Source organism: Sapajus apella, unplaced genomic scaffold (genome assembly GCF_009761245.1).
Source record: "Sapajus apella isolate SASKATOON/1434 unplaced genomic scaffold, GSC_monkey_1.0 scaffold6, whole genome shotgun sequence".
NCBI classification, from domain to species: Eukaryota; Metazoa; Chordata; class Mammalia; order Primates; family Cebidae; genus Sapajus; species Sapajus apella.
The window spans coordinates 38,999,278-39,024,586 of NW_022436946.1; the positions used below are offsets into that span (position 1 = coordinate 38,999,278).

The 25,309-nt window shown below is 39.0% G+C and overlaps 1 protein-coding gene and 1 pseudogene across 8 annotated transcripts in view; both read left to right on the forward strand.

The window, feature by feature from the left end:
- The window catches only part of CDK19 (cyclin dependent kinase 19), a 202,288-nt gene that overhangs the window by 94,357 nt on the left and 82,622 nt on the right, over positions 1-25,309 (forward strand). The gene's annotated exons all lie outside the window — the stretch shown is intronic.
- Positions 6,133-6,230, forward strand: LOC116549818 (annotated as a pseudogene).

A 25,309-nucleotide genomic window follows, 5' to 3' on the forward strand; every position in this document is an offset into this window, starting at 1 on the left:
CTAAATCTGGAGTCTGAAAAGCCCAACTCTTTTAGGCCAGGATCATTTTTGGAAGTGTGTAGTGATCTTTCTTTCCCACTGAATTGTGGTTTTGTTTGCTATTAACAAAAATATAGTTTTAAAAAAAATTAGCACAGATATAATAAGCCTAAATCACTAATTCAAAATATTTTTCTAAATTACCCAATTAAGATTTAAGATCCCCCCCCCACCCCATTCACTTAGTTATCTATAACTGGGGACATTTTCTAAATGGAACATTTTCAGGCATTACTTGTATATCAATTATTACTTAATCAGTACCCCTTCCCTATTTTCTTTAGGCTCCAGTTGAAAGAACACTTGTATTTGAGTCAGAGGGCTTTGTAGGACTATGAATAGAGATGGTATTTCTGAGTTTCATCACATATCAGAGTCCTTTCCTTTTTTATTTCTTGGGACAAGGACCTGGTAACATCTGTTTATTCTTACTCAAAATGCTTGCATTAATTTACCTTTGCTAATTATCTCTTAAAGTATTCCCTAACACTCTCCTTCCCAAGTACAGAAAAAGCATGTGAAGTGTTTTTGATGCATGGTTATAACAGTTGCATTGTGAAATACTAGGATTATCATTTTTTCCCCAATCAAATAAGAGTAGTTTCCCTTCTTTTTTCTTTACCTCATTGTTCTTTGAAGCTACTGGTGTTTTAAAAATGGTATGAAAATGTTGTTTCCATAGCAACACCCTACTAGTTTCTTATGGAAAACGTGGCATCTTTTACAAGTTGGACTGAAAAAAAAAAGAAATGCTTTTCGAAAGAGTTTATCAAATCAAGCCAATAGAACATAACTGTTTATTTCTTTTAGAAGCATTGTTAAGCAGAATGTAACAAAGGATTTTACACTTTGATGCAAATAAAGTGAGCTTCCTAGTGTTTTCTTGCTCATGTAAAAGTTTATCTTTGAATTTGAATTGTCAACATTTCACATCTCATAATTAGGCTTGAACAATTTAAAAAACTTAAGTACTGCCAAATTTTAGTGAAATAATTCCTAGGTTCTATTTAAAGGTGTTTATTATCTGTACCCAGAAGCTGATTGGTTGCTTATGAGACTGTTATTGCAATGCCCATATTACCCTTGTGATGATTTCTCACTCTTAGGCTGCACAAGGAATGATAGATTTTGTTCAGCATTTGTCTCTCTCTCTCTCTCTCTCTCTCTCTCTTTCTCTCTCTCTTTCTTTTTCTGTCTATTCATTTTGTAAAATCAATGCTAAGATATTTTAGACATTTTTACATTTAAATTGTATAAATTATGTTATCCATTTTATGCTCTATCTATCTATCTATCTATCTATCTATCTATCTATCTATCTAAATCATTATAACCAGGCTCAAAGACATCTTTATTAATCAAAACAGGAACCATTAGAATCAACACATTTTTGCTAATGAGAAATAAGTTTGTTTATTCCTGTGGTGTAAAAATCCTTGCTTTGGGATTTGGTGAACTCTTGGAAAGCATTTTCTGCATCCTGCCGGTTATGGAAGCGTTTTCCTTGCAAAAAGTTGTCAAGATGTTTGAAGAAGTGGTAGTTGGTTGGTGAATATGGCAGAAGAGCCAAAACTTTGTAGCTCAATTTGTTCAACTTTTGAAGCGTTGTTGTACAATGTGTAGTCGGGCATTGTCGTGGAGAATTGGGCCCTTTCTTGTTGACCAACGCTGGCGCAGGCGTTGCAGTTTTTGTGCATCTCATCGATGTGCTGAGCATACTTCTCAGATGTAATGGTTTCGCCATGAGTCAGAAAGCTGTAGTGGGTCAGACTGACAGCAGACCACCAAACTGTGACCACGATCTTTTTTTGATGCAAGCTTGGCTTTGGGAAGGGCTTTGGAGCTGCTTCTCAGCCTAACCAATAATAATGGATTTATTGTTGTATAAAATCCATTTTTTATCACACGTCAAAATCCGATCAAGAAATGGTTTGTTGTTGTGTAGAATAAGAGAAGATGACATTTCTAACTGATGATTTTTTTTTTTCTGCTCAGCTCATGAGGCACTCACTTATTGAGCTATTTCTCCTTTCCAATTTGCTTCAAATGCCAAACAACCTAGAATGGTCAACCTTGAGTTCTTCAGCAACTTCTCATGTAGCTGTAAGAGATCAGCTTCGACGATTGCTCTCAGTTGGTCATTGTCAACTCCTGATGGCCTGCCACTAAGCTCCTCATCTTTAAGACTCTGTCTCCTTTGCAAAACTTCTTGAACCACCACTGCAATATGTGTTCATTAGCAGCTCCTAGGCCAAAGGCATTGTTGTAAGCAAGTTGTCTCCACTGCTTTAAAACCCATTTTGAACTCAGATAAGAAAATAGCTCAAATTTGCTTTTTGTCTAACATCATTTCCATAGTTTTTTCTTTTTTTGAAATGGAGTCTCACTCTGTTGCCCAAGCTGGAGTGCAGAGTCCTGGCTGGAATGTGATCTCAGCTCACTGCAACGTCCGTCTCCCAGGTTCAAGCTGCAAGGCTGTGTCCCTCACTATTATTGGTTCGAACCCCGAGAGCACACCAACAAACAACACAAGGCAGTGTGGAGCAACACGCCATGCCTGGGTGCAGACGGGCTAAGGCCTAAAATCAGCCCTATTTATATTTAGTAATATTCAATTTCATCTCAACATTTGGGTCATTATTTTTCTGAGAGGGTTTAGGGAAGATATTGTATTTATAGTTAAAATTATTAATCCCGTGTTTCCCTCTTCTGTTTGCTTAGTTCTCTCTTGCTAAATTTAGTTTAATTTCTATTAACTCAGTCTTTTGGGATTTTTCAACATCCAAAAGCATGACCTATTCCATATTCTGGTTTGGCTACCATTCTCTATCCTTTGTTGCTATGGTTTTTGAAAGCTACAGATCTGTAAGACATCCTTTGAAATTAACATAAATTATATTTTATGGATATTAGATTTAATGTACTTTAATTATTTACTCATTCAGCAAATTCTAGATGCTGAAGATGTAATAGTGAAAAATGCATACAATAATAATTCTGTACTATTGGAGCTCACACAGTAGGTACCAGTTAAAGACACTTTGATTTTGCTCACTTGGCTGTATTCATTTCTGCATTCATAGTACTGTTCTGAAAGACTCCAATAGCTGGTACCCTTCCCATATCTGTATAATTTAGAATTCTGAGTAGTTTTGTATATTTCATTTTCTACCTAGGGGTTTGTATATTAATTGACCTATGGGTTTATATATTAATACTTCTGGTATTGTACTGTAGCTTTAGACATACTTAATTCCGGCACAGAAACAATTAAAAAAGATCTTATCTAGCTATCTAATAAATTTAGAAGAGATCTTTTATGAAATAGTTGAAGATTCACCCTACTTGATTGCCAACTCTTCTCAGTTTTTCCGTTCAAAAAGCTTTTCAACTTTAGCTTTTTCGTTTTTACTTTTAGTGTGCCTTTATTATCTTGTTATGCCTAAACTTTAGCAATAGTGTTCTGTTCTGCTTGCCTCTCTGCCACCCTGTCCTAAACAAAACCACTGGACTGATCTCAAATTTTAGATCAGTTGTATTACTTTTCTGCTCCAGAAGCTTTCCAGGTAGACCCAGAACCATACAGTAAAATTTGGGGAGGGTGATTGGACAGCCCACCTTGGTGTCCCTAAGGATCGGCGGGGCATTGTGGTCAGTCATACTCCTTCACCCCTTACCACATTATCCACTTGTTTTGTTGATACGTATTTTTTTCTTTCTCTGTTTTTCTTCACAGATATTGAAGAGAAAGAAGGGATCCTTCTGAATAGTAAAGCTAGAGAGGTTATTTTGGATTTAGTTTCTATTGCCATGAGTCAGGATTGCAATTTAGTAGAGTTTTATGTACTTTGTTGCATTTATAATGGCTAATTTTTAAAATTACTTTCTTTTTGAGACGCAGTCTTGCTCTGTCACCTAGGCTGGAGTGCAGTGGTGTAATCGCGGCTCACTGCAGCCTCTGCCTCCCCGGTTCAAGCAATTCTGCTTCAGCCTCCTGAGTAGCTGGGATTACAGGCTCCCCCACCACGCCTGGCTAATTTTTGTATTTTTAGTAGAGATGGGGTTTCACCATGTTGACCAGGCTGATCTCAAACTCCTGACCTTATGATCCACCTGCCTTGGCCTCCCAAAGTGCTGGGATTACAGGTGTGAGCCACCGTGCTCAGCATAAAATTACTTTCTTTTAAACTAGTTTTTTTTTTAATTAGAATGTTAGTATGTTTTCCAGTCTCAGCTTGTGCAGGAAATGATTACTGTCAATTGTAGACTGCATATAAAAGATACATTGAGTGTTACTGGTTTTTGTTAATAATTTCTTTCTACATTATGGAAAGAGAATGTTCTAATACTCAGCAAGGGAAGAAACATCACAATTTATAATAACAATTTAGCTACCTAGCATTTGAGCTTGTGGGCATGGCTTTGGCCACATAATTTCTGTGAGACTTATTCAAGAGCTGAAGTATAAAAAGGCCTTTGGCCGGGCGCGGTGGCTCAAGCCTGTAATCCCAGCACTTTGGGAGGCCGAGGCAGGTGGATCACGAGGTCAAGAGATCGAGACCATCCTGGTCAACATGGTGAAACCCTGTCTCTACTAAAAATACAAAAAATTAGCTGGGCATGGTGGTGCGTGCCTGTAATCTCAGCTACTCAGGAGGCTGAGGCAGGAGTATTGCCTGAACCCAGGAGGCGGAGGTTGCGGTGAGCCGAGATCGCGCCATTGCACTCCACCCTGGGTAACATGAGTGAAACTCCGTCTCAAAAAAAAAAAAAAAAGGCCTTTAATTGTCATTTGTGAAAATCAGGAGTGATTAGTATAAGTTTGTTTTATTTAGAGCTTTTGGTGGTGGACACAAGAGAAAATCCATATGTAATTTTATTGCATTTACCTTTGTCATTATTTTGTAGGTCAGGAGTCTACCATTGTTTAGAGTAAAAGATACTCAGTTTTAGAGACGGGGTTAACTTTTTTCCCCTAATATACTTATTATTGTTAATACTGCTGTTTAACACCTATTCCAAAATTTAGTGATGTGAAACACTCTTTTTATTATACACATTAATTCTGCAACTTGTGCCCTCTGAAAGGGCACAAGTGGGGATGGATTTTCTCAGCCCTGTGGTGACTGGGATCTCATTTGGGAAGACTGGAAAGTTTGAGATGGACACATTTGACTCCTGGGGACCGAAATAATTTGATGGCTTGTTAACCAACATGTCTGGTACCTAGACTAGGACTGTTGATCAGAGTGCCTACATTTGGCCTTGCTTCTGTATAACATGGTGGCCTTACGTGTTAAGTGAACAAGGACAAATCTGCTTTTTTTGACAAAGCCTTGAAAGCTGAGCATTGTCATTTCCACAGCATTCTATTGGTTACAAGTACACACCTCTTGCTAAGGAAGTTGACAGTGTTTTTGGAAGAGCGTGTGATACAGAGATACTGTTGTGACCATTTTTAGAAAAGACATTCTGTCACAATAGTTAAGTCTAACAGTTGCCACTGTTGTTTGTTTTGAATCTGTATTTTATAATAACATTAGAGATAAAAGATCAGGAATCCTTTTTTCTTTTTTTTGAGACAGGGTCTCACTGTGTCACCCAGGTGGCATGATCATGGCTCACTGCTGCTGCAGCCCCCCCAGACTCAGGTGGTCCTCCCACCTCGTCATCCTGAGTAGCTGGGACCTCAGGCATGTGCCACCATGCCTGGCTAATTTTTGTAGAGACTGGGTCTCCTTATGTTGCCTAGGCTAGGAATTCTTTATCTTATTCTAGGACTTTGAGGAGAGGTCTGTAAACTGAAAGTTGACAACATTATTTTAGAAAGTATTTTTTAAATGTATTTTTCTATTAATTTGAAAATTAAAATTTTAAAACTTTTTTTTTTTTTTTTAAAACAGGGATGAGATCTCACTATGTTGCCCAGGCTGGTTTCAGACTCCTCAGTTCAAGTGATCCTCCTGCCTTGGCCTCCCAAAGTGCTGGGATTACAGGTGTGAGCCACCGTACCCGGCCAAAACTTTTTTTTTTTTTTTAAGTCAAAATTGCTTAGGAATTTGCTTCCCATCCTTTACTTTAAATAAGCACAGGGTGCTCGCTTTGGCAGCACTAGAATTGGAATGACACAGAGAGTAGCGTGGCCCCTGTGCAAAGATGACATGCAAATCTGTGAAGTGTTCCATATTTAAAAAAAAAAAAATTTTTTAAACCCACAAGTGTAGGGTATTGTGGATTGCTAGTGTATCCATTTAGATTATATGCAGTTTTAATTATTGCTGCATGTGAAAACTATATAAAATAGTTTCCCATTGAGAGGATTCAATTAAAATTTGCCATGCCATATTCATTTATGGAGATTATAGTTTAAAAAAATCCTACACACATACAGAAAGAGAAATTATAAGAAGAAAAAGAGAGTAGGATAAACCTTGTGTGTCCTTTGATCTTACTTTTAAGAATGAATGTGCAAGGAAACACAAGTCATGTTTTTCTTATCTGGCAAGGGTCTTGTTAATGGAAGTGAGAAGCCAGAAAAGCTGAAGAAACCGTTTATGTGTGCCTCGCCGGAAAACATTGGACTTTGGGAGTCCTTTTTGATAAGAAAGTGGCTTAATTTGAAAAGGCTGGGAACCTTACCTAAATTTGAATTAAAGCCTTATTTTAGAAAATCTAGCAAGCAAAATAAGTGATACGATTGGAGAGGCCTTGGTGAAGTTCTCCAAACTGGTTGGTTTGTGGTTCTGTGCAGGGGAACAGTGAAGGCTTCCTACATACGATATTACTCCTCTAGAATTGTTGAGGTTTTTTTTCCTTGCAGTCTCTCAAATCAAGGTCTTAAAGGAATTGGCAACAGTGCCATTTAGCATGTATAGCATGTAACAAAACAAATTTCTTTTCTTTTCTTTTCTTTTTTTTTTTGAGACAAGAGTCTTGCTCTGTCTTTCGGGAGTGCAGTGGCACGATCTTAGCTCACTGCAGCCTGGGCTTCCCGGGTTCAAGCTATTCTCCTATCTGAGCCTCCCGAGTAGCTGGGACTACAGGTGCATACCTCCATGCCCTGCTAAGTTTTGTATTTTTAGTAGAGACAAGGTTTCACCATGTTGGCCAGGCTGTTCTCGATCTCCTGAACTCAGGTAATCTGCCTGCCTTGGCCTCACAGAGTGTTGGGATTACAGGCATGAGCCACTGTGCCTGGCCCAAATGAAATTCTGATGTATCTTAGTGAAGCTAGCGTTAAAAGCATGCTGATGCCATCAAAGAATTCTTGTTTTGTGAACGCATTTTGGAAAGTGGAAAGACCACTGAGATATAAAACAGTGAAAAGGGACTTGCCAGCAAAACTGATTGAGTACCTGGCAGCACATCTGGTTTTGCTGCTTTGGTGCAGGAAGACGCTCCACAAGTTGCTATGAATCATTGCTTTTACATTGGCATCAGAGCCTCTGCCAAAGATCGTGAAAGTCTTGTCGAAGGTCTCTAAAGTCACACTTGAACCTAGCCAGGGCTTTGAATCATTTCCTTGTCAAGAATGTCTCTTGAGAAATGGGAGACAAATATGAGATTATTTTCTATTGCAGAGAAGTTCATTGATTCTGTAAAGAGCAAGTCTCAAAGTACTGGGAATTCTCATTCTATTTGCTGCTACATAACTTCATGAATCAGGGTTTTCAGAACACTTGGGGCAATCTATTGGATTGTTAAAACCACTGCGATGGCTGGGAGTGGTGGCTCATACCTGTAATCCCAGCACTTTGGGAGGCGGGAGGCTGAGGTGAGCAGATCACAAGGTCAGGAGTTCGAGACCAGCCTGACCAACATGGTGAAGCCCTGTCTCTACTAAAAATACAAAAATTAGTCTGGCGTGCCTGTAATCCCAGCTACTCAAAAGGCTGACGCAGGAGAATCACTTGAACACAGTGCAGTGAGCCGAGATTGTGCCACTGCACTCCCGCCTAGGCAACAGAGTGAGCCTCTGTCTCAAAAAAACAAAACAAAACAAAAAAAACCACAAACCATACTATTGTAGCTCTTTATTCAAGAGAAACAGTAGTAGCTTTCTAACTGAAATAGACTTCTGTGAAATCTATTTTTATTTTTATTTATTTATTTATTTTCTTTTCTTGGTTCCACATCCTGGCTGGATATTTTTCTCTGTTATCTTTTCTAGTCAAAGCATTTTTCTTTTTTAACATTGGGAGAGTTTAATGTGTTTACACGAATGTATTTATTCGTATGTTTAAATTTATTTATTTATTTTTTGAGTCAGGGTCTCACCCTTTCACCCAGGCTGGAGTGCAATGGTAAGATCATGGCTTACTGCAGCTTCCATCTCCCATGCTAAAGTGCTCCCCTCACCTCAGCTTCCCACATAGCTGGGACTGCAGGCATAGGCACAGTGGGACCCTGTCTCTACAAAAAAAATTAAAAATTAGTCACCATGGCTGACTATTTTTAAAATTTTTTGTAGAGACAGGGTCCCACTGTGTTGCCCAGGCTGATCTCAAACTCCTGGGCTCAAATGATCCTCCCGCCTCAGCCTCCCAAAGTATTGGGATTACAGGAATGGGCTACCACACCTGACCTAGAATTATTTTTGCTATCTTCTTGTGATTTTTGTCTCATGCTTCCCCCTCCCACTTCTTTTCTGACTTGTATAATATTACTTGAATTTTTCATATTTCTTTTTTCTCCCTGAACTTGCAGTTTGAAAATGACTTATACTCTTTCTAATTCAGTACTTACACTTACATTTTTACATACATATTTAACTTAAATATTTGAGTCCTCCCAGCTTCTACCAGAGTAGTACAAGGACTTTAGAACTCTTTACCTCAGATCTCTCCGTCCTGCTATTTCTATTATTTTAGCTCTACCTTGTTTTCACTTAACTACTCCACTCCCTACCCCAACTTTATGTATTTTAGTTCCTTTACAGTCAGGGCTTATTTGGATTGACTTATATGACTTTGCTTTTTTGTATATACTCCTTATTTAGGTGTATCTTTTAGTGATTTAGCAACAATATGTGAATGGCAAATTTTATCAGTTGTTGCCTGAAAATGTCTTTATTTTGCCCTCACTTAAAAATATAATTTGGCTTGATATAGAATGAGAAGGTTTTTTTGTTTGTTTGTGTTTTGTTTTTTTGGCACTTTGAAGATTTCTCCATGGTTCTCTGGCTTTGGTTGTTGCTGATGGGATGTCAGCCATCAGTGTAATTGTCTTGCCTTTCTAGGGTAAAATTTTCTCTCTGTGTGTGATTTTAAGGTTTTCTCTTTGCTTTTATTCTACACACTGTACACAACACAAGCCCAGGACATACAACAAGCTTCCCTACTGCCTCCCCAGGCCAGGCCAGTTAATAGAGTTTTCCTAGTCTTGTTTTCACTGACATGGTAGCTATTCCTAGGGCTCTGGACTCTGCAGGAGGCTAATTCCACACCTCAAATATATACAGTTAAGGGATCATCTTCTGTTTTTGAGTGGGAGTTTAGAACCCTAGCTCCTAGGGCCTATATCCAAATTTCAAATCCTCCTGGACTTTATACATCAGACCGTTGCATTCTTTTGACTTTCATTTGTTCCTGGCACCTGGTGTCTTAGTCCATTTGGGCTGCTCCAACAAAACACCTTGGACTGGGTAGCTTATAGGCAACAGAAATTTGGGGTCAAGATCAAGGCACCAACAGATTGGGTGTCTGGTGAGGGCTTGCTCTCTGCTTCATAGATGGAGCCTTCTAATGGTGGCCTCACATGGCAGAAGGGACAAACAGGCTCCTGTAGGCCTCCTTTACAAAGGCACTAATCTCATTCATGAGAATGCCACCCTCTGAATTTAATCACCCCCAAAAGGCCCCACCCCTTAATAAAACCATAGTACTTGGGGATTTTCCTTTTTGACTTTTCAAACGTACCATTTAAAATGTGTTTAATGAGAGAAATAAAGAAAATGAGACAGTCTTGAAAAGATGAGTCATAATGGAATCAGAGACCTTTGAAACATGGAGAATTTATTTCTCCATTTCATGAGATTTCTAGAGCATTAGTATAAATGTCAGTTGAAGTGTATAATATGTCCATAGCTCTAAGGTCTCATTGATTGACTGATTGTCTGCTTTATTACATAAAAAGATTTAAAGTATATGCAAGGGCCCAAGTATTTCATTCATAAAGGATATATACATATATATGTATATATCTAAATTGCTACTGTTATGTTATATATCATATAAGCACTCCTGTATAAAAAAAAAAGCCTAGCACTTTGGGAGGCCGAAGTAGGTGGATCACCTGAGGTCAGGAGTTCAAGACCACCCTGGCCATCATGGTGAAACCCCATCTTTAAAAAAAAAAAAATTAAAAAAAGAAAAAATAAAATAAAGCAAGCCACAAAACTCATGCTTTCTATTTATTAAAAGTATCAATCCCTGGACCAGTGGGTCACTGGACCAATATATATATTTATCTATATATCGATACACAGGGATCAATATATATAGAGATACACATAGATCTCTCTCTCTCTCTGCTGTCTCTATATCTGTATATCTCTTATAAAATTATGTACTTGGGCCCGTTTCATGTTTAACTTGAGGAATTTGTTAGAGCCTGAGACTATTCTCGGTATGTTCAGATAATGTGACTATTCTCGAAAGATTATTTAATACTTCTATAATCTTTCTCTAGAAAGATTCTTTGCCATGATCTAAGGCAGTGGTTCTCAAAGCATGGTTCCCGAGTCTACAGCATTAGCACCACCTGGGATCATACAGTGTGTACTGTTCATAAGTCATTGTTAGGTTTTTTCCTTTGTTATGATTTTTCAATTAAGGTTTTATAAAATATTTGAACTCATAGGTGGTCCAGTGATTGATACTTTTAATATATAGAAAGTATGAGTTTTGTGGCTTGCTTTTTTTTTATATAGGCATGCTTATTAATTCTGTAGTGTAATATGCTAAATACTCTAATAAAATGATGCATGTGTCTGTGTATTTATGCTTCCCTTATACTTGAGCATCCTTCATTTTTAAAGGAATATTTTTAAAAGTTAAACATTAGATATGGAATTAAATATTTCATATCTTTAGATTAATTATCTTATTTTAAAAATAATCTGCCTACCCTAAGCTCAGAAGAGAAATTATAATATTAGTTAGCCTCATGGTTTTAAAACATAATTAGCATTGTTACACTTCCTTCCAGACAGAAAATGCATGCTTTCTTGGTAAATGTAGTATCCTTTTGTTCATAAAGAATGTCATTAAGTAGTGCCAAACTATTTTAGGGTGCTAAAATAAAAATATTTACAACTCAAAAATAATTTAAAACTATTCTTAGAAGGATGTTCCATTTTTTTCTGTTACTTAAATCATATAAAAATGTTTAGAAATGCAAACTGCTTGACATTTTGGGATTCAGAGACTTTGATGATCATTTACAGAAGTTTCTGCCAAAGATGGCCAGGTGTGATGGCTCATGCCTGTAATCCCAGCACTTTGGGAGGCCAAGGTGGTTGGATCACATGGGGTCAGGAGTTCGAGACCGGCCTTGCCAATATGACAAAAACCTGTCTCTACTAAAAATACACAAATTAGCCAGGAATGGTGGCGCATGCCTGTAATCTCAAGTACTCAGGAGGCTGAGGCAGGAGAATCGCTTGAACCTGGGAGGTGGAGGTTGCAGTGAGCCGAGATTGCCCCATAGCACTCCAGCCTGGGCAACAGAGCGACTAGTCTAAAAAAAAAGGTTTCTGCCAAAGAACTGAAATATGCAAAATGAATGACAGAGTAGTTAGTACCATTGTAAAGACATTAAAGACTCATTTTCTACCAGGTTCTTAAGTATTTAAACAAAGCCCCATACAGCACCTTGAATATAGGAGTGTTCAGCAAGTGTTGGTTGAGTTTAAGTGACCAAGTTATTTTTGACCCTATTAGTCTATTAGCATAATGCTGTCTTTTTCACTTAATGGTTAAGCTGCTGTTAGATATGTTAGGTATAATGAGCTGGTCCTCAGTGTCCTTAAGATCATTATAAGATGTAAAATCAGAGGAGGGTAAGGAAAATGTTAAAGGAAATAGTTAACATTCTACAAAAATATGGCTAAAACCAGGCTATAGACTTGAAGAATTCAATAAAAGGTGATTGCCTAATAGATTTTAAAATGAATATTCATGGCTGGGCGCTGGGGCTCACGGCTGTAATCCCCATACTTTGGGAGGCTGAGACAGATGAATCACCAGGTCAAGAGATCCTGACCGACTTGGTGAAACGCTGTCTCTACTAAAAATACAAAAATTAGCTGGGTGTGGTGGCAGGCACCTGTAATCCCAGCTACTTGGGAGGCTGAGGCAGGAGAATCGCTTGAACCCCGGAGGCAGAGATTTCAGTGAGCTGAGATCATGCCACTGTACTCCAGCCTGGGTAACAGTGAGACTAAGTCTTAAAAAAAAAAATGAATATTCACAAAAAAGAAACCACATTAAAAAATGGGCAAGGTACTTGGAAAGACATTTTTTGGCTGGGTGTGGTGGCTCATGCTTGTAATCCCAGCACTTTGGGAGGCTGAGGTGGGCGGATCACCTAAGGTCAGGAGTTCAAGATCAGCTTGGACAACATGGTGAAACCCCGTTTCTACTAAAAATACAAAACTTAGCTGGGTGTGGTGGCATACGCCTGTAATCCCAGCTACTGGGGAGGCTGAGGCTGGAGAATTGCTTGTACCTGGGAGATGGGGGTTGCAGTGAGCCGAGATTGTGCCACTGTGTTTCAGCCTGGGCGACAGAGTGAGACTGCCTCAAAAAAAAAAAAAAGAAAAAAAAAAAAAAAAAGAAAAGAAAAAGCATTTTTCCAAAGAAGATATAGGAATCTCCCTTAAATACATGAAAAGATGCTCAATGTCATTAATTACTAGAAAAAGAAATACAAATCAAAGCCACAAAGTACCACTTCACACCCACTAGAATGGTAATAACAAAAGGGAAATAACAATTATTGGTGAGGATGTAGAGAAGTTGGACGCCCCATCCATTGCCAGTGGGAATGTAAAATGGTACAGCCACTCTATAAAACGTTTTGGTGGTTCCTCAGAAAGTTGCCATATGACCCAGCAGTTCCACTTCTAGGTGTATACCCAAGAGAATCGAAACAGATGTTGAAACAAAAATGTATGTGAATGTTTATAGTTTCACAATAACAAAAAATTAGAAATAACTGTTATGTCCATCAGCTGATGAATAAACAAAATGGGGCCGGGAGCGGTGGCTCATGCCTGTAATCCCAGCACTTTGGGAGGCCGAGGCGGGTGGATCACGAGGTCAAGAGCTCGAGACCATCCTGGTCAACATGGTGAAACCCCGTCTCTATTAAAAATACAAAAATTAGCTGGGCATGGTGGCGCGCGCCTGTAGTCCCAGCTACTCAGGTGGCTGAGGCAGGAGAATTGCCTGAACCCAGGAGGTGGAGGTTGCCGTGAGCCGAGATCGCGCCCTTGCACTCCAGCCTGGGTAACGTGAGTGAAACTCCGTCTCAAAAAAAAAAAAAAAAAGAATAAACAAAATGTGCTATATCCATATAAGGGTATATTATTCAGCCATATAAAGGAGTGAAGTATTGATACTTGCCATACATGGATGAACCTTGAAAACGTTATGTGAAGTGATAGAAGCCAGACACCAAAAGCTATATATTGTATAATTTCATTTATATGAAATGTCCAGAGCAGGCAAATCCGTGCACATAGCAGATTATTGGTTGCCAGGGGCTGGGATAAAGGGAGAATGGGGAGTTGTTGCTTAATGGATATGCTGTTTCTTTTTTGTTTTTTTTTTTTTTTCGAGACAGAGTTTCGCTCTTTTTACCCAGGCTGGAGTGCAATGGCGTGATCTTGGCTCACCGCAACCTCCGTCTCCTGGGTTCAGGCAATTCTCCTGCCTCAGCCTCCTGAGTAGCTGGGATTACAGGCACGTGCCACCATGCCCAGCTAATTTTTTGTATTTTTAGTAGAGACGGGGTTTCACCATGTTGACCAGGATGATCTCGATCTCTTGACCTCGTGATCCACCCGCCCCGGCCTCCCAAAGTGCTGGGATTACAGGCTTGAGCCACCGCGCCCGGCCTATGCTGTTTCTTTTAAAGGGTGATGAAAATGTTCTGGAATTATATAATTGCGATTGTTACACAACATTGGGAATATATTGGAAGTCACTGAATTCCATACTTAAAATGGTGAAGTGTATGTTATATAAATTTAACTCAATAAATAGAAAGAATACTCAGTAAGGTTATAATTGTTTTCTTTTAACTTTTTTTTTTTTTAAGTTTAAAACATTTTAAAATTTTTTGTAGAGATGGCATCTTGCCATGTTGTCCAAGCTGGTCTTGAACTCCTGACCTCAAGCAATCCTCCTGCCTCAACTTCCTAAATGTTAGGATTACAGGCATGAGTGCCTGGCCTATAGTTATTTTCTTAGTAAGATATTACCGAAGTAAAAAATTTAAAACCAAAGGGAACTTTATTTCAATATTGTTGTTTTGGGCTTAGAAAAATTACAAAAAATGTTTGTTGAAAATATATAGAAGCCAGTCTGGGCAACATAGCGAGACCCCAACTCTACAAAAAATGAAAAGATTAACTGGGAGTGGTAGTAGTCCTAGCTACTCAGGAGGCTGAGACAAGAGAATCACTTGAGCCCAGGAATTTGAGTTTGCAGTGAGCCATGATTGTGCCACTGCTCTTCAGCCTGGGCAATATAGTGAGACCCTGTCTCAAAAAAAAAAAAAAAAAAAGAAAAGAAAAAGAAAAGAAAATATATAGATGTTAAATAAAAACTCTTTAGAGCAGATTTCAATAGAAGGTATGTCTTTTTTAGGCCTCATTCAAAGGAATTTTTTGTTTTTGTTTTGTTTTCTGAGATGGTAGTCTTGCTGTGTTGCCTAGGCTGGCCTTGAAATGCTGTGCCCAAGGTGATCCTCCCACCTGAGCCTCCCAAGTAGCTGGGTCTATAGGCATGCAACATCATACCTGGCTAAGAGTTTTGCTAGTTACAAAGAACCCGAGCATAAATTACCACAAGGCAGACCCATGCAGGGTATTTTATTGTACCTCGTGTGTTGCTTTTTAACTGTGATGAGCAGTATGTCTCAAACTGTTTACACTTTCCCTGCCATCTTATTCTGAATCTACTTAACTTCTTACTGGTATTAGTTTCACACATGCCTTTCCAACCTGAAACTTTAATTTTTGACTCCCTTTAGCTAACTTACTCCTTTAATGACACAGTTTCTAGCCATTGAATAAACATCCCATTTATCCTGCTTCTCTGCACTCCTGCTGGCTTCCCTAGATCTTTTTGTTTCAGCATGCCTGCTTCCTCTGCCTTGGAAGCATGGACAGCAATAACTGCAAAGACAAGAGTGAAGTGGGATGGGGAATGAGAATGAGAACTAATAAGGCAAAGGCCCAGTCTTCTTTGGTGAAGTCTGTTAGAAGAGAAATTGTCCATAGCAGTTAGTATTATAGTTCCACAGAGGTCTGCTATTTCTTTTCTTTTTTTTTTTGAGACACAGTTTCGCTTTTACTGTCCAGTCTGGAGTGCAATGGCGTGATCTAGGCTCACCACAACCTCTGCCTCCTAGGTTCAAGTGATTCTCCTGCCTCAGCCTCCCAAGTAGCTGGGATTACAGGCATGTACCGTCATGTCCGGCTAATTTTTTTTTTGTATTTTTAGTAGAGACCGGGTTTCTCCATGTTGGTCAGGCTGGTCTTGAACTCCCACCTCAGCTGATCCGCCCACCTCAGCCTCCCAAAGTGCTGGGATTATAGGCCTGAGCCACTGTACTGGGCCGAGATCTGCTATTTCTAAAGATTAAACATTATTTAATGTTGATTCAGTATCTTTATTTAGTAAATTTATGTTTCTGTTCAACATAGAATATATAGACTATCTTGAGGGTAGCGTTTCTTACCCAAACTATGTTCCATAGGATATTAGTACCTTGAGTTGCAAAAAGAAGCTCTGCTTTGGAAGAGAGAAGATTCTGTGGTCAAATATATTTAGCAAAGTTTGCTTACCTGTTCTTGGAGGTCCATAACACCTTAGCCTGTTAAGTGCTGTATGACATTCTCAGTCAAGAAACCTGTTTGATTCAACATTTCCCAAAACCTTATTTGAGCTCAGGACTTTTTTTATGGTGGAGCAGCATGTCTATTAATAGCCTACATAACATCATTTGGGGAGATACTGTCCTAGAGCATTGTAAATTTGTGTCACTGCAGTTAAAAAAAAAGTAGCTACTTTTACCAGCTAGTACCAAAAACTACCTGAAGTTCATTGTAATCTATTTATTTATTTTTTGAGACGGAGTTTTGCTGTGTCACCCAGGCTAGAATGAAGTGGTGCAACCTTGGCTCACTGCAACCTGTATCCCCCAGGTTCATGCAGTTCTCCTGCCTTAGCCTCCAGAGTAGCTGGGACTACAGATGCCCATCACTACGCCCGACAATTTTTGTATTTTTAGTAGAGATGGGGTTTTGTCATGTTGGCCAGGCTGGTCTCCAACTCCTGACCTCAGCCTCCCAAAGTGCTGGGATTACAGGCGTGAGCCACTGCACGCAGCCCATTGAAATCTATTTAATATGCATGTTAAATACATTTACTTCATATATAAATTGTCCATCAAGAGTAGACCTCATTTTTTCCTTTTACTTACAAGTGTCATTGTTGTCTTCCAGTGATTTTTTTTTCTTTTGCTGTACAAAAATATTTCTTCAGGTTTGAATAAAGCTCTAGGGCATTCCTGGTTTTAATTGATAAGTAAGTTTATCTACCTCTTTTTTTTTTTAATGAGATGGAGTTTCATTCTTGTTACCCAGGCTGGAGTGCAATGGCTCAATCTTGGCTCATCGCAACCTACACCTCCCGGATTCAGGCAATTCTCCTACCTCAACCTCCCAAATAGCTGGTTCTACAGGCACGCACCACCATGCCCAGCTAATTTTTGTATTTTTAGTAGAGACGGGTTTTTGCCATGTTGACTAGGATGGTCCCGATCTGGACCTTGTGATCCGCCCGCCTCGTCCTCCCAAAGTGCTGGGATTACAGGCGTGAGCCACCACACCCAGCCTGTCTACCTCTTTTAAACATGTAGTATGTAAGAGTACATTTGTTGATTCTGGCATAAAATGTAAGACTTAGATAATTCAGATACCCCTTTGAAATCCAAACGTCTTAAGGCAAGCCCTTTAAGAAAGTAATTAGCTTTAAATGTTGCAGGTATAATTAATAAATAATCACAATTTATTACTTTGTTAACGCTTCTCTACAGAAAATATCTGACATTCAGTGTCTGGCCATTCTTCTTTTTTTTCTTTTTGAGGATGATAAAGCCCTGTCTAGCCATTCTTAACATAGAAATATGTAGACATTAATATTTTAAATCACAATATATTCCTAAGAAACCTATTGTAGGTATCATTTCTCTTTTCATTAGGTTTAATTAGTGTAGGATTTTGGCTTTTTCATGTACTTGAATTTTTTTTCTCTGTAAAATAACTCATTTATTACATTGCTTTTCTTGCTTTTGAGTACTTTATAGTTAATGGATGTCTCTAATATTCATAAAGGATTGTAAGCTCTTATTATAGACTATATAAGATTAGATCAGTTGTGGCTAACCCTTCTGCCCCTTCTGTTGTTGTTTTTTTACATGCAATACATGAATCCAATGAGGAAATGAAGTCTGTAGCCTTGTAGATTAGATTCCCCTTGTGTGTTCTGGGGGTGCCATGGTCTGAATGTTTGTGTCCCTCCAAAATTAATTTGTCGATATCTTAGCCTTCAAGGTGATGATATTAGGAGGCGAAACCTTTGGGAGATGATTAAGTCACTACAGCTGCACACTCATGAATGAGATTAGTGCCCTTATAAACAGAACCACAGAGAGACCCCTTTCCCCTTCCACCAAGTGAGGTTACAGTGAGAAGATGGTGGTCTCTGAGGAAGTAGGCCCTCACCAGACACCAGATCTCCTGGTGTCTTGATCTTGGACTTCCTGGTCTACAGAAATGTGAGAAATAAATTTCTTTTCTTTATAAGCCAACCCTTCTATGATAATTTGCTATAGCAGCCCAAACAGACTGACACAAGGGGTATGGTATTTCCATTTAGGCTTGCTATGTCTTTTGACTGATGATCCCAGGTTCTTTCATAATTGTTTCTATGTGGTTGGCTCCTGATCCTTTGGACAAGTCAGCCAATTCTGGCAGTGATAGAACATAATGGTTTCAGAGCCTCTCCCAGATAAGACAAAAATGATTCCCAGGTGAGTTGCTGAAGAGCCAGAACAGATCTTCTTTCACAGGAGTCTTGACTCTTTGACAAAGCATGAAGTGAAGGCTCATATAACAAAAGTGTGAAGGCTCATTTAACAAAAATTGGTTGAGTTGGCTTCAAGATTAGTTTGTTATGAATGACTGTTTTTCTATTGCTTTTACTTTTTCTAGTCATAAGCCATCTTTCTTCTTAAATGGTGTTTAGTACTGTGCATTGTTTTATGTGATCTACCAGTTATAGATCTTCTTTTTTTCTTTGAGACGGAGTCTTGCTCTGTTGCTGGGCTGGAGTGCAGTGGCGCCATCTCGGCTCACTGCAACCTCCACTTTCTGGGTTCAGGCAGTTCTTCTGCCTCAGCCTCCCGAGTAGCTGAGATCCTGCTCAACTGCAGGTAGAGAACTTGGGAGTCATTCACATAGAGAAGAGAATGGAAGCATTGTAAGGGAGCAAATGGGAAGGGCATTTAGTAGAGAGCTTTTTTGGAAAGGAAAATCATTAAAGGGTCTGAAAAAGAGACATTTAAGGCACAGGATTACACAGAAGGTACGTTCACAGACGCAAAGCGTCCTCTCAGGAGAGGGTATTGTTAACAAAACCAAGAAAGATTTCCTTCCTCCCAGAAGGGGAAAAACAATTTCAGGTATTAAGAGAAATATCTATTAGATTTGTCGACCTCTATTGAAGATACTTAGGAAGTATAAAAAGGATGGTTCTCTCCACTGAAACTGTAAGTTTCATGAAAACAGATATCAAGTATGTCTTGCTCATTGGTTATTTACTGCACTGAGAACAAGGCTATCCATGCATATAGGCATTTAACTTAACTTTTTGAATTAAACTGAAAGTGGAGACAAAGCCAGATTGCAACAAAAGCTAGGCTGCCTTTGATGGTTAAGGGAGAGAAGAAACCACCTGGCTATGAATGGAGAGGCACTTATTGCTTTTACTTTTTCTAGTCATAAGCCTTCTTATTGCATTCTTTTTAATGGCTATATAATATTCCATTGTAGGGATGGACTTTAATTTCTTCAACCAGTTCTTATTGATGCCATCTAGATAATACTAAGCCTTAAAATTTTTCCCAGTTTGATCAACGAAAATATATCTCCATTGCTTGAATTTGCATTCTTAAATTGAGATAGTCATATTATTAGATAATGTTTGATTATTTTATATTTATTTTTGTGAAATGTCCATATTCTCTACCCCTTGGACTATGAAAGTGTTTTCTATTTTTCTTATTTTTTTTTAATAACTGATAATTAATTTATTAAAATAGCTGACTTAAACATCTGCACTGGTGACTTCAGAGTCAACTCCTGGCATAATACCGATGGAAATAATCTGCTTGAGAGTCTTGGAAGGACTGTGCAAGTCAATGAGTCACTTTTGGATTCTCATCTAGAAACCATCCAATGCCTTAGAACTTTCACCACAAGGAGTTTTTCTTGTAGTGATTTCCAGTCTTGGTAGGCATAAAAACTGGTCCTTTTACTGTGAGATTTTTAAACTTTTCATCTGTGATGAAGTCAGCACACACCTTCTCCAGGGGTTTTATTCTAATTCATGAACCACCACCCCTGGCTCCACAGCTGTTTTTCTGGTATCTTTAAAGGCCATGGATGTGGCACGGCCTCCTGACTGACCTGTTCCTCAGCGAGAGTGAACAGCATTGAATCATGAGCAGGAGTGGCAGAACAGAGCTCCCCAGCACTTGTGACCACATCTTCCTCAAAAAAAGCTGAATTTTATAATCTCTATGAATAGTTAGCACTCCCCAACCTTTTTGGCACCAGGGACCGGTTTTGTGGAGACAACTTTTTCACAGACCAGGGTTGCGGACTGGTTTCTGGATGATTCGAGCACATTACATTTATTATGGACTTTATTTCTGTTAAGAGTTTCTATTTCTTCCTGATTTAATCAAGGTGGGTTGTATATTTTCAGGAATTTATCCATCTCCTCTGGGTTTTCTGCTTTGAGGATTTTTGCATGTATGTTCATCAAGGATATTGGTTTGTAGTTTTCTTTTTTCAATATGTCCTTTTCTGGTTTTGATATTAAGGTGATACTGGCTTCATAGAATGATTTAGGGAAGATTTCCTCTGTCTGTCTTTTGGAATAGTTTCAGTAAGATTGGTACCAATTATTCTTTGAATGTCTGATAGAATTCAGCTGTGAATCCATCTGGTCATGGAGTTTTTTTGTTGGTAATTTTTTTTTTTTTAGTTACTATTTTAATCCCAGTACTTGTTATTGGTCTGTTCAGAGTATTTCTTACTGATTTAATCTAGACAGGTTGTATATTTTCAGGAATTTATCCATCTCCTCTAGATTTTCTACTTTGTGTGCATAAAGGTATTCATACTAGCCTTGAATAATCTTTTGTATTTTGGTGGTATCAGTTATAATATCTCCAGTTTCATTTGTAATTGAGCATATTTGGATCTTCTCTCTTCTTTTCTTGGTTAATCTTGCTAATGGTTTATCAATTTTGTCTGTCTTTTCAAAGAACCAGTTATTTGTTTCATTGATCTATTGTGATTTTTTTTTGTTTCAATTTTATTTAGTTCCATTCTAATCTTTACTTGTTTTCTTCTCCTAACTTTGGGTTTAGTTTGTCTCTGTTTCTCTAGCTCCTTGAGGTGTGACTTTAGGTTGTCAGTTTGTGATTTTTCAGACATTTTGATGTAGGCATTTAATGCTGTGAACTTTCCTCTTAGCAGTGCTTTTTCTGTATCCCAGAGATTTTGCTATGTTGTGGTCACTATTATCGTTCAGTCGAAAGAATTTTTAAATTTCCATCTTGATTTCATTGTTGACCCAAAGATCATCAGGAGCAGATTATTTAATTTCCATGTATTTGTATAGGTTTGAGGCTTCCTTTTGGAGTTAATTTCCAATTAAATTAAATTAAATTTATTTATTTATTTATTTATTTATTTATTTAAGAGTGAGCCTCACTCTGTCACCCAGGCTGGGGTGCAGTGGTGCGATCTTACCTCACTGCAACCTCCACCTCCTGGGTTCAAGCGATTCTCCTCCCTCAACCTCCTGAGTGGCTGGGATTACAGGCGCCCGCCACCACGCCTGGCTAATTTTTGTATTTTTAGTAGAGACAGAGTTTCACCATGTTGGCCAGGCTGGTCTCAAACTCCTGACCTCAGTTGATCTGCCTGCCATGGCCTCCCAAAGTTCTGGGATTATAGGCATGAGCCACTGCACTTGGCCAATTTCCAATTTTATTTCACTGTGGTCTGAGAGAGTGCTTGATATAATTTTGATTTTCTTAAATTTACTGACACTTTTTTTGTGGCCTATCATAATGGTCTGTCTTGGAGAATGTTCCATGTGCTAATGAAAAGAATGTATACTCTGCATTTGTTGGGTAGAATGTTCTGTAAATACCTGTTAAGTCTATTTATTTTAGGAAATAGTTTAAGCCCCTTGTTTCTTTGTTGACTTTCTGTCTTGTTGAACTGTCTAGTGCTGTCAGTGGAGAATTGAGGTCTCCCACTATTATTGTGTTGTCATCTATCTCATTTCCTAGGTCTAGTAGTAATTGTGTTATAAATTTGGGAGCTCCAGCGTTAAGTGCATATATATTTAGGATTGTGATACTTTTCAGTTGAACTGATCTTTTTATCATTATATAATGTCCCTCTTTGTCTTTTTAAACTGTTGTTGCATTAAGGTCTTTGTTGTCTGATATAAGAATAGCTATTCCTGCTGACTTCCAGTTTCCTTTTGCATGGAAACATAGTTTCTGTTTGCATATCTTTTTCTACTTCTTTACCTTAAGTTTATGTGAGTCCTTACCTGTTAGGTGAGTCTCTTGAATTCAGCAGATACTTGATTGGTGGATTTTTATGCATTCTGTCATCCTGTATCTTTTAAGTGGAGCATTTCAGCCATTTACATTCAACGTTAGTATTGAGATGTAAGTTACTGTTTCACTCGTAGTGCTAGTTGTTGCCTGAATACCTTGTTGTTTTTTTTCATTATGTTATTGTTTTTTAGGCCCTGTGAGATTTATGCTATAAGGAAGTTCTTTTTTGGTGTATTTTGAGGTTTTGTTTCAAGATTTAGAACTCCTATGAGCATTTCTTGCAGTACTGGCTTCATAGTGGCTAATTCACTCAGCAGTTGCTTGTCTGGAAAAGACTTTCTCTCTCCTTCATTTATGAAGCTTAGTTTCACTGTATACAAAATTTTTGGTTGATAATTATTTTGTTTAAGGAGGCTAAAGATAGGATGCCAGTCCCTCTGTCTTATAGAGTTTCTACTGAGAAACCTGTTAATCTGATAGGTTTTTCTTTGTCTGTTGCCTAATACTTTTATCTCACAGTTCTTAAGATTCTTTCCTTCATTTTTTCTTTTTTTTTTTGTTCTTTCTTTTTTTTTAGATCACATAATTGCTCTGTTATATGTTACCTGATACTTTTATCTCATAGCTCTTAAGATTCTTTCCTTCTTTTTTCTTTCTTTTTTTTTTGAGACAGAGTCTTGCTCTGTTGCCCAGGCTGGAGTGCAGTGGTGTGATCTCAGCTCACTGCAACCTCTGCTGCTTAGGTTCTAGTGATTCTCCTGCCTCAGCCTCCTGAATAGCTGGGATTACAGGCGCCCACCACCACACCCAGCTAATTTTTGTAATTTTAGTAGAGACAGGGTTTCAGCATCTTGGCCAGGCTGGTCTTGAACTCCTGACCTTGTGATCTACCCATCTCAGCCTCCCAAGGTGCTGGGATTACAGGCGTGAGCCATCATGCCTGGCCTTTTTTTTTTTTTTTTTTTTTTTTTAATTTTTTTTTTTTAGTTGAAGTCTCGCTCTGTCAACCAGGCCTGGAGTGCAGTGGTGCCATCTTGGCAAACTGCAACCTCTGCATCCCACACGAGTGATTCTCTTGCTTCAGCCTCCTGAGTAGCTGGGACTACAAAGCATGCACCATCACACCTGGCTAATTTTTGTATTTTTAGTAGAGACTGGGTTTTACCATGTTGGCCAGGCTAGTCTCAAACCCCTGGCCTCAGGTGATCTGTCTGCCTTGGCCTCCCAAAGTGCTGGGATTACAGGTGTGAGCCACCATGCCCAGCACTTTACTTCATTTTGACTTTATTTATTTATTAATGAGAGAGTCTCACTCTGTGGCCCAGGCTGGAGTGCAGTGGTATGATCTCAGCTCACTGCAACCTCTGCTTCCTGGGTTTAAGCGATTCTCCTGCCTCAGCCTTCCAAGTAGGTGGGACTAAAGACACCCACTACCATGCCTGGCTAATTTTTGTATTTTTTGTAGAGGCAGAGTTTTATCAGGTTGGCCAGGTTGGTCTTAAGCTCCTGACCTCAAATGATCTACCCACCTTGGCCTCCCAAAGTGCTGGGATTACAGGCATGAGCCACCACCCCCGGCCACTTAATCTTGACTTTGGATAACCTGATGACTATGTGCTTAGTGGTGATCTTTTTGCAGTGAATTTCCCAGGTGTACTTTGACATTCTTGTATTTGGATGTCTAGATTTCTAACAAGGCCAGGGAAGTTTTCTTGCTTATTCCCTCAAATAAGTTTTCCAAACTTAATGATTTCTTTTTTTCCTTAAGAACACCAGTTATTCTTAGTGTTAAGCACACTCTGAACGAAGAGACCCCCTAAACAGGCTTCGTGTAGGCAACATGGCTGTTTATTCACTCGGGTGTGGGTGGGCTGAGTCCGAAAAGAGAGTCAGTGGTAAGCAGTGGAATAGGAGTTGGTTTTAGAGGCTTGGGGTAGGCAGTGGAAAGTTACAGAAGTTATAGTACAGGGCGATTTTTGCAAGCAGGGGTGGTGGTGGTGGTGTTGTGCAGGTTGTCACAAGGTCCAAGGTCCAGTTTCACAAGGTTGTCTTATCAGTTAAGCCAGAACAATGGTAGAATGTTGCAGGGTTGGTTAATCGGGCACTGCAGGAGCTAGGTATTCTTTTGTTGCTAGGGGGTATCACCAGGTCCAAGGTCCAGTGTCACAAGATTGGCTTATCAGTTAAGGTGGGAATGGTTGAGGCAGGAACAATGGCAGAGCTAGCCATTTTTCTTTTCTGGAGATGTATGTTCGGGTCACAGGTGTCATCATGGCTTGACTAGGGTACAGCCTATGGTGCAGCCAGTTCAAGGAGCCTTGCACTTAGGTTTGGTCATTTAATGTAATCCCAATTTTCTTGGAGGCTTTGTTCATTTTTAAAATTCTTTTTGTCTTTGTCAGATTGGGTTATTCAAAAGCCCTGTCTTCAAGCTCTGAAATGCTTTCTTCTACTTGTTCTGGTCTAGTTTTGAAACTTTTCAGTGTATTTTGCATTTCTCTAAGTGTGTCTTTTATTTCCAGAAGTTGTGGTTGTTTTTTCTTTATGATATTTATTTATCTGTAGACTTTTTCACCCATATCCTGTATTGTGTTTTTAATTTCTTTAAGTTGGTTTTCACCTTTCTCTGGTACCTCCTTGAGTAGCTTAATAATCAACCTTCTGAATTCTTTATCTGGCAATTCACAGATTGGTTTGGATCCATTGCTGGAGAGCTTGTGTGACCTTTTGGAGGTGTTATAGAACCTAGTTTTGTCATATTTACCATAATTACTTTTTTGGTTCCTTCTTATTTGGATAGACTGTTTTAGTGGAAAGATTGGAACTCATGGGCTACTGTTTGGATTCTTTTGTCCCACGGGATGATCCCTTGATGTGGTGCTCTCCACCTTTCCCTAAGGATAGGGCTTCCTGAGAGCCAGACTGCAGTGGTGGTTATTTCCCTTCTGGGTCTAGTCGCCCTGCAGGGCTACTAGGCTTCCCACTGGTGCCGGGGAATGTCTGCAGAGTCTTGTAATGTGATCCATCTTCAGGTCTCCCAGCCTTGGATGCCAGCACCTGCTCTGGTGGAGGTGGCAGGGGTGTCAAGCGGACTCTGTGAGAA